Source organism: Nylanderia fulva, unplaced genomic scaffold, assembly GCF_048542155.1.
Source record: "Nylanderia fulva isolate GAGA-0341 unplaced genomic scaffold, ASM4854215v1 Scaffold36, whole genome shotgun sequence".
Taxonomy (NCBI): Eukaryota; Metazoa; Arthropoda; class Insecta; order Hymenoptera; family Formicidae; genus Nylanderia; species Nylanderia fulva.
This window is the reverse complement of record NW_028190433.1, coordinates 2163877-2178950: the sequence shown is the minus strand read 5'-3', so window position 1 is coordinate 2178950 and position 15074 is coordinate 2163877. Positions and strand designations below refer to the sequence as shown.

Genomic DNA, 15074 nt, shown 5'->3' with positions numbered 1-15074 from the left:
TCAAGCCAAGGTCGCACTTCGGTAAGCAATGCTTCTTCGAGGAGATGTGGAGGAGACCGACCCTATCATGCAGAATATCCTGCTCTGGATCCGAAATTCACGTAAGACTACATTCACCTAAACCGTTGTTACTGTGTGACGTATAAGTCGATGCATCTTACTTTATAAGAAAATGCAGCTTCAGATTTAATAAATCTAATTTCTTTTTTAATAAACGTCAAAATAATTTGCACCAAAAATAATTAAAAAGTATATTTTTTACAGAAGAAAGAAATATTAAAATATTGTGATCAAAATATTAGAGAATATTAAAAAATTTTAATAAATAAAAATGATAGAATTCTTTCGTGAATATATAATAATTCTATTTACTAATATTTTTAAGTTGTTATAATATAATAATACTACTAAGTTTATATAATCGAGTATTAAAGGATTTGAGAAAAAAATTGAAATTGTAGAAATAATTGTGTCAAGTTACCACCATCGAATTAATTCTGAAGTAATTGCAACGTTTAATAAGAATTAACAGGCGTATAATAAAAATGTGGTGTAAGCCACATTTAATCTTTTCCAGTATCTCTTTTATATTTTAGAAAATCTATTTAAAATAAATATTGCATATAAGCAAAAAATAAGCAAAATTTACGATGAAAATTCGTATTTTTACAAATATGCAAAATAGCGGAAAGTTTAATTCGAACATAATATTGTTCCGCGATGCATCTCGTATCAGTTTAAAACACGAAGCCACGTGCTTTGTGCAATGAAAAAATATTAAATCTAACAAATTTAATCTCGCGTAAATATAGCAGATCGATATTTATGAATGCGCTTTTGACGACACGTGTCGCGACATAAACCCGAGTTTATGTTGAAACACGTAAATTGTTTATGAGATCAACTCTGTAACAAATAGGGATTTACACAGTTTGCAGAACAGGTAAGCCTCGATGAAAATATGGCTTAACAATGCAAAGTGCAACGCGTCTCTTCTTCAAGTTAAATCGCTTTAACGTCGCGCCGCGATTCTTAAGGGTCTCTTTCGAAGAATGCGTCGAGCGTGACGTTAGATTTTACATTCATGATAAAAAGACAATTACATTCATAATAAAAAAGACGCTTGAGAAAAGGATAGGCAGATATAAATGTTCGTTTTTATAACTTCATCATTGTGCGCACCGTTCATAATACAGTTTTTTTTATCTCTCTCTCTCTCCACGTCAGATGCAAACCACCAGCGAAGTAAAAAAAAGAAGAGGGATGTTACATTTGGCCTATAAGAAGATAAACGTGAGGGATGAGGAAGCCGTGCTCAGATTTTGCCGGCGTGTTGAAGAGGACGAGAATTGGAAACGTTGAGGATGAAGAAATTCACCGACGTGAGCCGCTTTGAAATATATTTATTATGAAATTTATCTAATTTTAATCTCATTCAAAGTGCATCTTAGCGTGTAGAGTATTAACATTGTTTATTCGTAATATAAGAGGATTTCCTAATCTTGCATCCCCCCATAGAAATTTCCAAGAATATATAATTAATTATATATTATTAAATATATATTTCTGTAATATATTATACTATATAACACACATAAGATAAGTCTTATACTTAAGATGGCACATTGGAACTCTAATTTACTAAAAGCCAGACATAGTAAGATAAGAAGATTAGCAACTTTGTCAATTCATTAACTTATTCACTTAATTTATAATGCGTCATAAACTACAGAGTAACACGATCAAAATATACGAAAATTATTTTAACGACATAATACCGACCTCACTCGTTTCTCTTTATAATATACGTTGCATTTAATTCTATTGCTGTAAAAAAAAAAAACAATAATTTTTCCAATTTCATATCCAACATGGTTACAAAAAAAATATAACGTGTCGCAATTTTAAAGCTGTAGTTCTCTGCGCTGGAGTTAAGTATAGGTATATATTTTTGACGAGAATAATACTAAGGATTTTTCAGCGCTTTCGGCTCCTTTTATTTAAAGCTCGTTTTTCTAACAGGCCGGCGCGCATTAAACTGCAAATCTTGATATCGCCGATATCTCAGGAATATTCAGAGTCTCGCTTCAACGTGCCCGACGCGCGCTTCCTCGGACGAGTTAAATCTCTCTCGGTAAATCGCGGTCATGTACGGAATTATCATAGAACGCGTATCTCTTGGCTAAAACGGATGCTGCACGTTCTTGTACAGACTGATAAAGGATAGATCTCTCGCATAAATCCGCGTGATTCTCTCCGTCTCGTTCTCTTCCCCAAAATACGAAAAAAAAAAAAAATATCCCGGTAATCTTTCATAAGTAAAAAAGCTTCTGCGACGACAAATTTATCTGGAAATTTTTTTCATACTTAGAATCCACTTAAGTTAGCTTTGCCGCCTCAGTATTTCCTATTGCCGCGTATTTTGCATGAGACCCCGGTTTACCTTATTTACGAGACGGCGCATCCATAAATCGATGCGTTGTCTCGCTAGACGACGACACTGTCGAGAAAACTCACGGGAAAGCTCTCTTATCTCGTCGGCTTTTCGTCTTTCGATGCTTGTTTAACGCGAGTTTTCTCCGCCTTTTTCTTCAAGCGTGTTCAAACACGTGTTGCGCGCCTTGCAGGTGCCTGGCGCTTATATATAGTAAGGCTTATACATATCGATTCTCGCGAGAATTGATCCGCTTTACTTCTCTATGTGTATACATACTGTTAAGTTTCTAAATGTTCCCATGACTTTAACATTCGAATCTATAGGGGCGTAAGATAGAAGTCCCGGTTGATTTTTTAGCTTAAACGTGAATGCACATAAATAAAAATATTAAAGATTTGTCAAAACAAAACTCTCGTCCTCTAATTTGAAATTTGTTGGAACGAAAGATCCGTGAAGTAAAAGAATAAGAGAAATGAAAAAAGGAATTGGAGATAAAAATCGAAAACTTGCTTCTAATAGTTTATGCAGCAAAACAGAAAGTTTCTCAGCTTGCTTTACTGTACTTTGCTTATTGTGCATTGTTATGTTGGGATATTATCTTGCTTTCCTATAAAATCTGTGAAACAAAGGGAACCATTTTGGACCCGCAAGAGATTGTTGTTGCATCGCTTCAAGCACTAACAATATCCTTTCGTGTATCTTAATGAAGAATGAACAGATCGTTACAATTAATCGCTTGCGGGGAATATTGAAGTAAAAAAAGATATCAAAACGTGATGTCTATAAAATAAAGACAGCGTTATCGTGTTTTCGAGCGAATGACTTTTATTTCTGAGGATAAATAAAAAAAGAAAGAATAAGAGGAAGGTATAAATTTTCACAGATTTTATTTTTTTCTTTTTCTTTCTTTTAGAACCTCGAACAAGTACGCCGACCCGCAGCTCATCGTAAGACCAGTTAATCGAGTATGTGAAGTTAGTTCCCATTTTTAAAATTTTGAAAAATTATTAGAGTTCTGGCCTCCTTAATAATTCTAGAGTTCTCCGCCGATTATCGAAAAAAATTTTAACCATGCGTTCTATCGATTAGCCTTATTGTTTAATGCGCTAAAATAAATAGAAAAAAAGTTATACCACCTCAAAAATTTAGAAAAAAAAATGTGAAGCTAGCCCTCCCCGTAATTTCAAGTGCTATTTTCGATGCTTTAAACGGCGGAACTATTTTTAAAGTCAATAGAAAATTCTATAACTATTAAGGGAACAACCAGAACTCTAATAATTTTTTCAAAATTTAAAAAATAGGGGGCTAACTTTACATACTCCAGTTAAACAATCTGTTATGCGGTCGTCCGATGCACAGAATCGATTGACCACTTGCTACTGTTTCATGGAGTTTGAGACAAAATTCTATCGATACGAAACTCTATAATAGAAGCAATGCGTGCTTTACTATCAGTAAAATATCGTTGGGTAATATATGTATAAATGTCGTTGGATAATATATGTATAAATTTTTAACGATCCTGATATAGAGATATTTTATGTAACAATTTAATTTCTTTTATTTTACAGAAATATAACAAAGCACTTCTATATGATTTAATATTTTTCGATATGTGCAAATTTAACAGTATACAAGAGAAATGGAGAAATCCGCTTTATAATTCAAGAGGGAAAAAGTGTTATTTTCAATTATAGGTTTCCTGTATTATTTTAATTGTCGAATTACTTTTTGTTCCTCCTTCTTTTACTGTATATTCGCGCAATATTCTTTTATCTTGTATTTCTGAATTTTATTGAATTTTTTATGCACTAATGCAATATCTCGCGCGAAAAGAATTTTTTTTTAGGATGTCGAGTGTGACACGTTTTACAACGTATCGGAAGCATGTTTCATCGTGTCGTCGTCAAACGCGACCTGTCACTCGCCCGTCCTGGCTCTGATCGCGGAAATCGATTGGTCGTTTCAAAGTCCTTCATAATATTTGAAATGTGTCTCACTGACATGAATCTTTACATCGACACCAGACGTCGGTTCGCACACGTGATGTTTATGCCGGGCATTTGTTATTGACAGAAACATATCACATGACAAAAACAACCGCCCATAAAGCCGAACGCATTTCTGGTAACGTGATTTCGGGTAGCGTAATATGGCGAAACGTAAAATTTTTCATAGCGAAATTCTCAAATATATTGAGAAAAAAAGAAATATGAAAAGCCATACAAAATTAATACAAAATAAATGAATAATATGTTTGAGAATTATATATTTCAAGCATGACATTATTTTAATGTAAATTCTTTCATGATGCACAATTTATTCAGATAAAAATTTAGCATCATTAAAAAATTTAACAGTAAAAAAAAAGAAACACACTTAACGTGCTAGTAAATTTTTAATAACTCATAATTTTAGTGACTATATCATAAAAAGAAGAAAAAAAAGTGTAAAACAAAAGTTTAATTTCTCTACATTTTTAAACAGATTTAAAAAGTTCTAAACAAACTTGTATAAAAAAAAATTGACTTGACCAGAATTATTATATCACGTGCGTCATGTTTTCAGGAAGATGTACGCAATCATAATCTTGTCTCGTCGCAGGGAATTCGATTTACCTATATATCGAGTTTCCGCCTACGAGAGAGCAACGTCATCTTTAATGATTCTGAATCAAATTTAATCCGCACGATCCGCCGATGCTGATTAGCGGCCTGATATCTGGCTAAGCGTGCAACTGGGACATCCGGATTGGGAATAGGCCAGTGCAAATGTCCCATCGTCGGTTTAGCCACAGGTATCTATCTATCTCCGAATGGGAAGTTCCGCGGGACTTGCACCTATCCGCCGAGATTATTGACCAGAACTTGGACATGCTTGACTTTGATGTATGGCTTCCGGACTCGCAAATATCCCCGGAGAGAAACGCCGCAAAGCCGCGCAAACGGTAGTTTCTAATACCCGGATTAATACAGTCTGCGGTGTATATGACGCATCGACGAGAACGTGTTAATACCGATTAGCGACACCCGAACACTTCTACGTGAAATATAAACTAAAAGCTCTTGCGCGTACTTTTCTCTCGCTCAATAAATTTACCGTAATTTAAAGCCATTTCAAGCTCAAATAATTACACACGTTCGAATAATTTTAATAATTTTCCTTCTCTTACTTTTGCTTTAAATCGCGTCGCGTAACATTAGTATGACAATTCGTGACAACATAATTTGACATTTTATTAAATCAGTAATCATAATTATTTCATAATAATTATATCACCCTTAAGTTCACCACACACGTCGGAAATTATTTCGCGCGACCGCTAACTGTCCCATTCATCTCTCTATTTGTTTTATCACGACCGAGATAATACAATAAGAACGGGCAAAACAGCTGCACGGCTTTATTTAAATCGAGAAGCCGCGAATCGTATTGACTCTTCACCGCCGCATTAATTATCCGGCCCAAGTACGCCAATTAAAAGGACGCAGATTCCCCGTATGGAGAATTGATGCGGTAATGTGAGGATTACAGAAACATTTCGCAAAGTCGTGGTCGCAATTTCTGCTATCGTCGTCGCGGGAAAACGTTTCCCAAAGAGCCTGCCGTTTCGCTGCCAAAATGTAATCTCCGTCACACTAGCGCTTCTTTTTCCCATTTCCTCCGACGACGCGCAAAAAAAATCCAGACGAACCAGGCGTTCTGGATAACGTCCAAGACCAATACGGAGTTCCTCCCGGCGTCTGTGCGGACAACGCGATCAAGTGATGGGTTATCAGGAAGCTGAGGCAACCGACCGAAGAGTTAGTGATGGATGTGAACGATCCGCTGTGGGTGAACAGTCGGCAGTTTGAGCCGGTCATAGGGCTACAAATTTTCAGCGGACATGGATAATGGCCTGGTGAAACAGAAATTGTCGATAGTAGGGATGTGGCTTGGTAGCCGTGCGGTTAGGTTCGTTAAAATGAGTCGAATTAAATCGATTAGTTTCACGGGATAATCAATCTTTCTAAAGCCATTCGGATCGGACAATTGTAGAATTTCTTATTCTTCGATTTTCATCTGCAAGAGAATATAGATGGATAAAAAATAGATCAGAAAATAGATCTCATATATAGATCAAGAAATTTATGAATATATTAGAATGAATTTTTCTTACTTTTTATTACAAGTATTTGAGATGAGAACAAATGATTGAATTTTCCGCGATGTCATCCCTTTTTCGAATCCGACTGTGTATTTCAATTTTGATCTTACGTTTCTTTACGCTGATTAAAGATAAAAGACAACTTCGTCTTTTGCTGTAGTACTTCAATCGGTTTAAGAAGACTATCGACACACGATTGAAGAAAATACACCTGATGCAAGCGAGTGGAAAATTTTGCAGCGGACACGTCCGTGTCAAAGAACAGATATAAGAAGAGGGACAATAGAAAGAAAAACAAAGATAAAACACAAGTTAAGGAAAAGAGAGAGCAGAAAATATCTCGGAGAAAAGACGATTCTTCGAGGATCCTGACGAAATTAGAAACAGCCTTTTCTCTTTCAAGTAGAAAAGAGGGTAGAAAAAAATTCAAGTATTCGAATAAAGGAAAGGAAAGAAGCACTTTCCAACATGTAGATCCTTTCTTGTGCCGTTTAAAAACGCGTATTTTCGTGTCGTTGAAATATTAATGATCACTGTTATAGCACTTCCGTTTGAGTGGAATAATAAAGTGTTACGCGTTTTGCTTCATATTTTATTTCAATACTTGCATCAAAACATAAGTTTTAAGTAAAACTTATTGTTTATTTCATTTATAAATAGTCTCTTTTAAAAAATATTGATATAATAATTATATGAAAAAAAAACAATTATTTGCAAAATTATTATGAGAAATTGGCGCTTGATATATTTTTTTAAATGCGAGTTACAAAAAAAACAAATCTGAAAAATCTCGGAATCGCACTAGTGATCAGTCTCATTTATGAAATGTCGTATAAGGGAAAAGAGTGAATTGCCGAAGACAGAGGAAGAAGTCGCGCAAGAATAGATCCATCGGAAGAAAAAGATCGAGAGATGAAGCTCAAATCTCCGACGAGACTCTCGATGGCAGAAATGGAAATTGACAAGGATGAGAAAGCAGTTACAAAAGTGGAAGTGGCATTTGCGAAATCGAAGAGAGAGAAGACGGCTACGAAAAAAAAAAAAAAACATCGTATATAGCAAATAGATTTCAAGTTGATAAAGGTCTGCGTCGTCTGCAATCCGAAAATTTGTTGCGCGGAAAAAGGTAGAAGGTAAACTTTCGTTTCCGACGACAAAGCGAAAAATGTTTCGTGAGGTCCGTAAAACGATACACCATAGTATATATTTTTCCGTCTTCAGCGCGACACTCGGAACGTCAGGTAGCGAAGCGAAAGATGTTCGCTCGAAATCGAGCGTGATTTGATAGTACCTACCATACTTCTAGGTCGGATCTTTATTCGAACTGCAACGACAGCATTATACAATAGTAATTTTTTTTTTGTTCACGTTGAAACGTCCCGACAATGTTGGCGCAAGAGATATCGTAATCGCGCAGATTGATAGTGTCGCGAGACGAAAAAACGAAACGGCGGAAAGAACGAAGATAATTTCGCAAAAAACATTTCGGCGCGGAAAACCGCGATCGTGTCGCGTGAAAGCGTCACGTCAGCTGGAAACATTGATAAACGTTCATTGTTCTGACTCGTCCGCGTTCTCGCTTGTCTCCCATCGACATCGTCGCGTCTCGCTTTCCTGTAACCGGTGACACAGGAGTTTCCATGACGCAGATACAATCGGACAGCTTAATTAAGAACGTCGCCGTCGCGATCGCGGTCGGCTTCAAAGCGCGTTGCATACGTCTACCTAAGCTACGCCCGCGTTAAATTAATGTACTGAATTCTCTCTCTCTCTCTCTCTCTCTCTCTCTCTCTCTCTCTCTCTCTCTCTCTCTCTCTCTCTCTCTCTGTACCGTCGTCCCTTTTAATCGTTTTCGAACGCGTTTAATTGGAGACGTACCGCGGTTTCGTGCGACAATTTCTTAGTGAAACGTGAACAAAAAGGAGCTCGAGTATAAATCGATCACGTGAGAAATTCACAAGCTGTCTCACGTTTCGCTTTATGTGTTGGTGGAAAGATTGCAGGAAAAGCGTGTGACAGAAATGACAAGACAAATAAACTGCTCGTTTTCATATTTTCCCCTCAAGTTCTTGCGAATCCCTTTTTCCATTGCGAGAATCTCAAAAGATTTTATCAAACAACAACTCGTGCATCTGTCATCATACTCCTGCGCCACTATATAATTCAGAGATCTTTTAAATCGGATGTTGTGCAACCACGGGACCAGACTTGCCCCATTAAACTATCATTTGTTATGTACTATTAAAGATGCATTATGATTCTGTTGTTTTGCACCTATGGCACGCAATATTTCGCTGAATCTTGCAGAAGAAATGTTTTTTCATTATTCTTGAAAGATCACATTTGCGTCGTCAGCGACATTAAACAAATATATTTCGTAATTTTTTTTAGACAATATGTGACGTATGACACAAAAGAATTTTTATCTAGTTAATTTATCTAACAAATTTTCAAATTAATGTTTTTTTAATTTACTTCCTTGAATATATTCTTATTTTTTTAATTCATTTAAATTCAGCACAAATATTTATAGGTCCAAATTCGTCTTTCTTTGTCAAATAATAATAATATGAAATAAATTAATTGAATAATATATAAATTGATACAATCTTTTTTGACAAAAAATATTATATTAAAATTTTATTTTAATTAAAATAAAAATAGTTTCAATTGCAAATTGAATGCGACTGTTTCTTTCTCGAGAGAGGGTTAAAAGAATTAAGTTTGGATCAAATATCTAAATGAACTAAGGGTAAGATCAACGACGGTGATAAAACAAAATTGCACGTGATGAGATCACCCGGGTGTTAGATTAGAGTATTAAAGCGGGGACCATTCGTTGTCGTCCCACCGGACGTTTTAGATTCATCGAGGATGCATTGAAGTATGTAACGTAAATTGGTCTCACGGGGAATAATGTAGCGTTTCATCCAGCAGAATAAAATAAAACTGCCTGTCACTGCCTCGGCTGTGTTGTTGTTTCGTAAATTAAAACAATTTCATATATTTTGTTGAAAATGGTGAAAGAGATGTCATTGCTTCTTCCTATAATATCTTTGTTCGCAAATATTTTCGTAATACATATTACCATATTAATTTACAATATATAATGCAATTTTTAAAACCGTATACACAATTGAGCGCAAAATTAATGCCACGTTTATTAATTTATACATCAATTCAATTTTTAAATTTATATAGATATAAATGGATTAAAATTTGTATGAAATATAAAGATTATGAAATTGATATTTTAATTAAAATAAAATTTTAATATAATATTTTTATTACACTAATGTACTAATGTACAATATGAATAATATATATATAGTAATTTATCTGTGAATTTTGTGAAAAGCATATTTTTTAAAACAAGATTCCCTCATGTACGTATTTTTTTCGTTTTCAATTATTATCGTACACATTGATATCATTGATTGTATTTAACATCTATAACGCTCTCTACATTTCAGAAATGCGAAATTATTGGAGAAAGAATCTTTGCAGAGTACATCATCTCACGGTGGCGCACGTTACTTGATTTTGAATAGAAGTTACCAGAACATTCGGTAATCTGGAAGAGAATAATCCTGCCAAAGAAGGACGAATTGCCGGCGGACGTACTCGTGGAGGAAGTAGAGGAAACTGGAGGGAAAGTGCATGCTTGGCAGGAGAGAATCGCGTCTGGGAAACGTGACTTCTGGCAGCCCAGAAGTGACCGAGGTCGTACACGCGAAAACCAGAAGGGAAAAAGGAGAAATTCGGGAACAGCAACGTCGAGTCGCCTCTGCGAAAAGCGTGAGAGGAAAGATCGGATTTTCGGCAGCTCGCTGAAACGAGCACGAAATGGAAGCCCGGAAGCGAGAGTGAGGACAAGATTTCGCAAGCGCGAGGGAAAAGAGAGACGAGAAAGCTCGAATCCCCATCTCGAAAAGTGCACCCAAGAGAAAGAAACCATATTTCACGATACCCGATGTATCCTCGTAAATCAAGGAAGAACGACATTGTTGTAACGCGATAGTGGAGGCAGTAATTAATAATTTGATATTCGTGCCGTTCTTATATCGATTACCAATCAAATATATCAAAACCTATCGATAAAGAAAAGAAAATATTAAATAAACGTGATTCTGGACGAATTAAAAATAACAAGCAAAAGATTGATTAATTAATCAATTAATTGCTGAGTTCTAACAAATGTATGCGTGTCTTAAAAATGGAGAAAATTGTACTAAATATTTCCTTGTGAAGCAATATAATTTAGTTTAAGTGTTCCTTGAGAGATATCTCAAGATCCTGAGTAAGAGAAATTATAAAGTTGTTCATTTTGTTGGAGCTCGACGGAAAAAAACGGAGAACAATCTTTAAGAAGTTCCTGTAAAAAAGGCACTTCGCATTTAAATAGAATTGCAAGACCTTCGATGCGGCGCTTCGCATTTAAAAGGAACGGAATTAAACAAACTGGATATTGTCGACTGAAACAAAGCGTACTTCGCGCATACATATATACGATTGTTAAAGAAGATCGTAAGATCAAAGTAAAAGTCCGGGAGTTAAAAGCTTTTAACAGATATACGCCAATGAGAGTGGCGCGGAATATCTCTAATGATCAAGCGAAGAATATTATGCGAAGAAGATTGCTCCTTTTCGTTCGAAATTCTCTGCTCGGGTTCGATAGGACTCTGATTGTAGGAAGCGCTCGCGACACAGAGAAGAGGCACAGAGGGATCGAAACTTAAGACTGTAAATTGCCGAAATTACCGCGAGGATCAAAGGGGCATGCCATTAAAGTTCCCGTCCGATTAATCGATCGTCAGCGTGGAACGTCATCAGAACGATGAGAGAGCGCAGATGTGCAAAATAGGGATCGCGGCCTCGAGCGTGCAATTCGTGCATCCTGGAGACTTGGAGATGAATCTCGTGGAATTGGAAATAAGACCCGACACGCATTTCTCTCTCTCTCGCGAAAAAAAGTTTGCCGGAACAAACAGGAACGCAGAGTTTAAAAATTCAAACTCCGCGCGCTTAATCCGCCGTTTAATCCGCGAGAAGCGTCTCGGATAAAGTTTGCGGCGCATCTGAAACGCCTGGCGGATTAAGTCGATATAAATTAAACTATGGAAATCGTTCCCGACGTACCGGCCTGGTTTTTAAAAGATCTCGCATTCTCGCTTTACGATACGTGAGTAGAAAACATTAACGGGTGGCAAGAAATAAAGGAGTCGTCTTATAATTAATCTCCATTTCTTCGGCCGTTTGTGAATTATTAAATCTTCATCGATCGCACGTTTTTATACACCGAGATGTGTAAGTATAGTTTAATCCTCTTCATGTATTTAACTTAAAATAAATCGATTCGCTCGACAGCCTTGACTCCTCTAATTAATTTTCAAGCAATCAAGGGAGTTTTAATCAAGATCAAAAAGAATGTCACCCTGAAATAAAATAAAATTCCATTATGTGATGATAAAAGTTAACGAACGTTCACACTCAGGTGCATCGCAGAGAGAAGCGCAGATCGAGAAGTATTTTCGAGAAACGTTTCGAAGAGAAAGGAACCTGGAGGGATATTAATCAATGCCGGGATCGCGGAAAAGCACGTGGCGTTTAAGCGCGAGAAAGAAAACGGACGAAATCTCGAATATGCATTCCGCGCGAAATCGGCGGAATAGTAGGATTCGATTCTCCGGATTCGACAGCAGCCGGGGAAAGAAAGTTCGGAGTGAAGAGCCAAGGATGGAAAGTTGTGAGCGGAGCAAATGGATAGCGTGCCATGCTCATGGAAGAGTCATGAGAGACGAATTCCCCCTATACTTTTCTCGCCACTCATGTATTACGTAGAAAACTTGCATTCGTATGGAAAATCAGCGCGACCTGATTGAAAGGATTCGCAAGCTCCGAGCTCGCGAATTCTCGCAAAAGAGCATCTCAACCGGAAAACATCCACGACGACTGCGAAAGTACCCCTTTCGCAAAGGGAGAATCCAATAAGTGAATTTATCGCAGTTTCAATTGTAGCTTTGTTGAAAAACTTGTTAGACATTTGCGCGAAATTATTTCTCCAACTAAGAGAAATGTTTCGACTTCTCCCGCGTATCAAATACGATATGTATATATTTCAGTTTATTCGCCGGCGCTAAAAGTCCTTCTTTCCCTTCTTCGGCGATCGAGAAGAAAATGACTTTCTGGCGATAAACCAAGTCTCATGTCTCATTATATATGTGCAGGCTTTAAGAGATTAAAAACGTCGACGCGACAAAGAATTCTGCGACTGGCCTAGTTTCGCGATCGGTTAGCCGGGTCTTGTTTGGATTCTTTATTTGCTCGGTAAATCCCGCTGAAAAACTACAGGTGTAGTGCGGATTAGCAAATCGATAGAACATCCCAGAAATGTACCGTAACTATCGAGTCTTTCGTATTGCAATTTATCGATTTATTTCGGAACAATCCTTGTTGAAACTATACATTTTGAATTAATCAGAGTTCGTAACGATCGAGTCGTTAAAATGAAATGGTTATATCAGCATTCCCGATAAACCAAGTATTAATAAAGAAAGTAGAAATCTTGAAACTATATATTTTTATAGTGTTTTATAATATATATATAAATTGCGAAGAAAAATATTTGTGTAGAAAAACGCTTAAGCGCTCTCTATATGATGTGATGTCAATATTATTTCATAATATTCGAGAAAGCTACGCCGGAGAATGTGCAATTTTTAAGCAATCGACTAGATTTACGTGTGCTGGTTCATAGATTGTATCGATGTCAGTGATGCGGTGCATGAAACCGAAAACAATACGAATCTTCGCTGATGATTGTTGGCCGAACGTGGTCTGCGGAATCTAACAAATCGAGGCCGCAGCCATTAGCTGATGAGGGCACCGTAGTTCATCGAGCTCTTCAAACCGGGAGATCGGAGATTACAATGTGCAGGGAGAAAATATTGGAATGAAAAGAAATGCCAAGAAACGCTGGAGGAAACAACAGGCCCTTTTAAATTCTAAATGATATCGTGACTATGACGTCTAATAGGATGCTTACGTAGTCGATATTGGAGAATCGATCGAGAATTTATTTTCACCCTGGATAACCGCGAGATAAATTTTTCTGCTGATTAACCTTATAATTATCTCGATTTATTTCAATTTATTTTATTTCACTTATTTTTTAATAAAAGAATTTTTAGTTTGTTAATTTTTTTACTCAGTATCGTTCATTATTATAAATACTAAATGTAAAATAAAAAAATATGTAGAAATGTATATTACATAATTATATCCTTATAAATCACACATATAATATTTTTGTTATAATAAAGAAATTATAGCACACACTTTGTAGCATCGCGCGGCGAAAACATTTTTTTTTAAATTTTCTAGTTTGGTTTCGAAATTCTTTTTCAGCGAACCGATCAACGTTCAATTTCGCGAGCTCATATTTTTTTCCTGTGATAGTTTCATGTTTGAAAACCGATATATAAAATAGATAGATCAATTTTTCAGAGTACTCTAGGGAAAAAAGAAACTAAAAAGAGAAGATAGAAATCTCTTTCATTCAGGCAAAATTTGCAAGAAAAATAATTGAATAAAATAGCTAGAATAGAAAAGCTCCCAGAGATATAATCCTAAGATAATTATTTTTACGTAAAATTGTTAAATTTTTTTTTCCTTTCACAAATAATAAAAAAACGAGACGAGTATAACGTTGGATGCATGAATTAATCAGAGTTCGTAACGATCGAGTCGTTAAAATGAAATGGTTATATCAGCATTCCCGATAAACCAAGTATTAATAAAGAAAGTAGAAATCTTGATTGCGATCTTCGTTTCAATCTTGTCGAAACGAGAGATTCATATAAATCAAATTAAGTAAGTTTTTTTACAGCCGAAAAAAAGCACAATGAATAAAAATGTAAAAATTCCAATGTTTCTTTCGCTTTTCCAGATTGCTTCGTGTTTTATTTAAGAAATGATTTTTTTTCTAACCTTGTTTAATAAAGATAATTGAAATATTGAGTTTTATAATTTAGAAAAAAATATTATTGCGTTTTACAAAAAAAAAAGAGTATTATAATTTAAAAAGATGATTCTTGAAAAATAAAATTTCAAAATTTACTAAAATTTATGAAATTACAATTAAGGAGTAAAATGCCGATTTATATAATATAAATTTAAGTTATCAAAATTAAATAGAACTTAGATTTTACATAGATTTTAATTTTTAACAGAATGCTATTTTCTTTATATATTATAATCCCTTTAACAAATTGTAGCATTCTGTTTCCCAAGATGCAATATGCAAAGTTTGCAATTTAATGTTATATAATGTATAAGAAAGGAAACAATAAATAGCAATTGTATCGCGATCAGAAGAAAAAGCGATCGTGTGCAACTTCACGTGTAAAATACATGTAAGAGTAGAATGCACGTGAGACTTTCGGAAGATCCGTCGAGCTTTCATATTTTATATACATATTGAAAAAAAAT

General features: G+C 35.6%; 1 protein-coding gene across 1 annotated transcript in view; it reads right to left on the bottom strand.

Annotated features, from left to right (window-relative positions):
* Window positions 1–15074, bottom strand: part of LOC114943308 (proprotein convertase subtilisin/kexin type 4-like) — a 219610-nt gene that overhangs the window by 44032 nt on the left and 160504 nt on the right. The gene's annotated exons all lie outside the window — the stretch shown is intronic.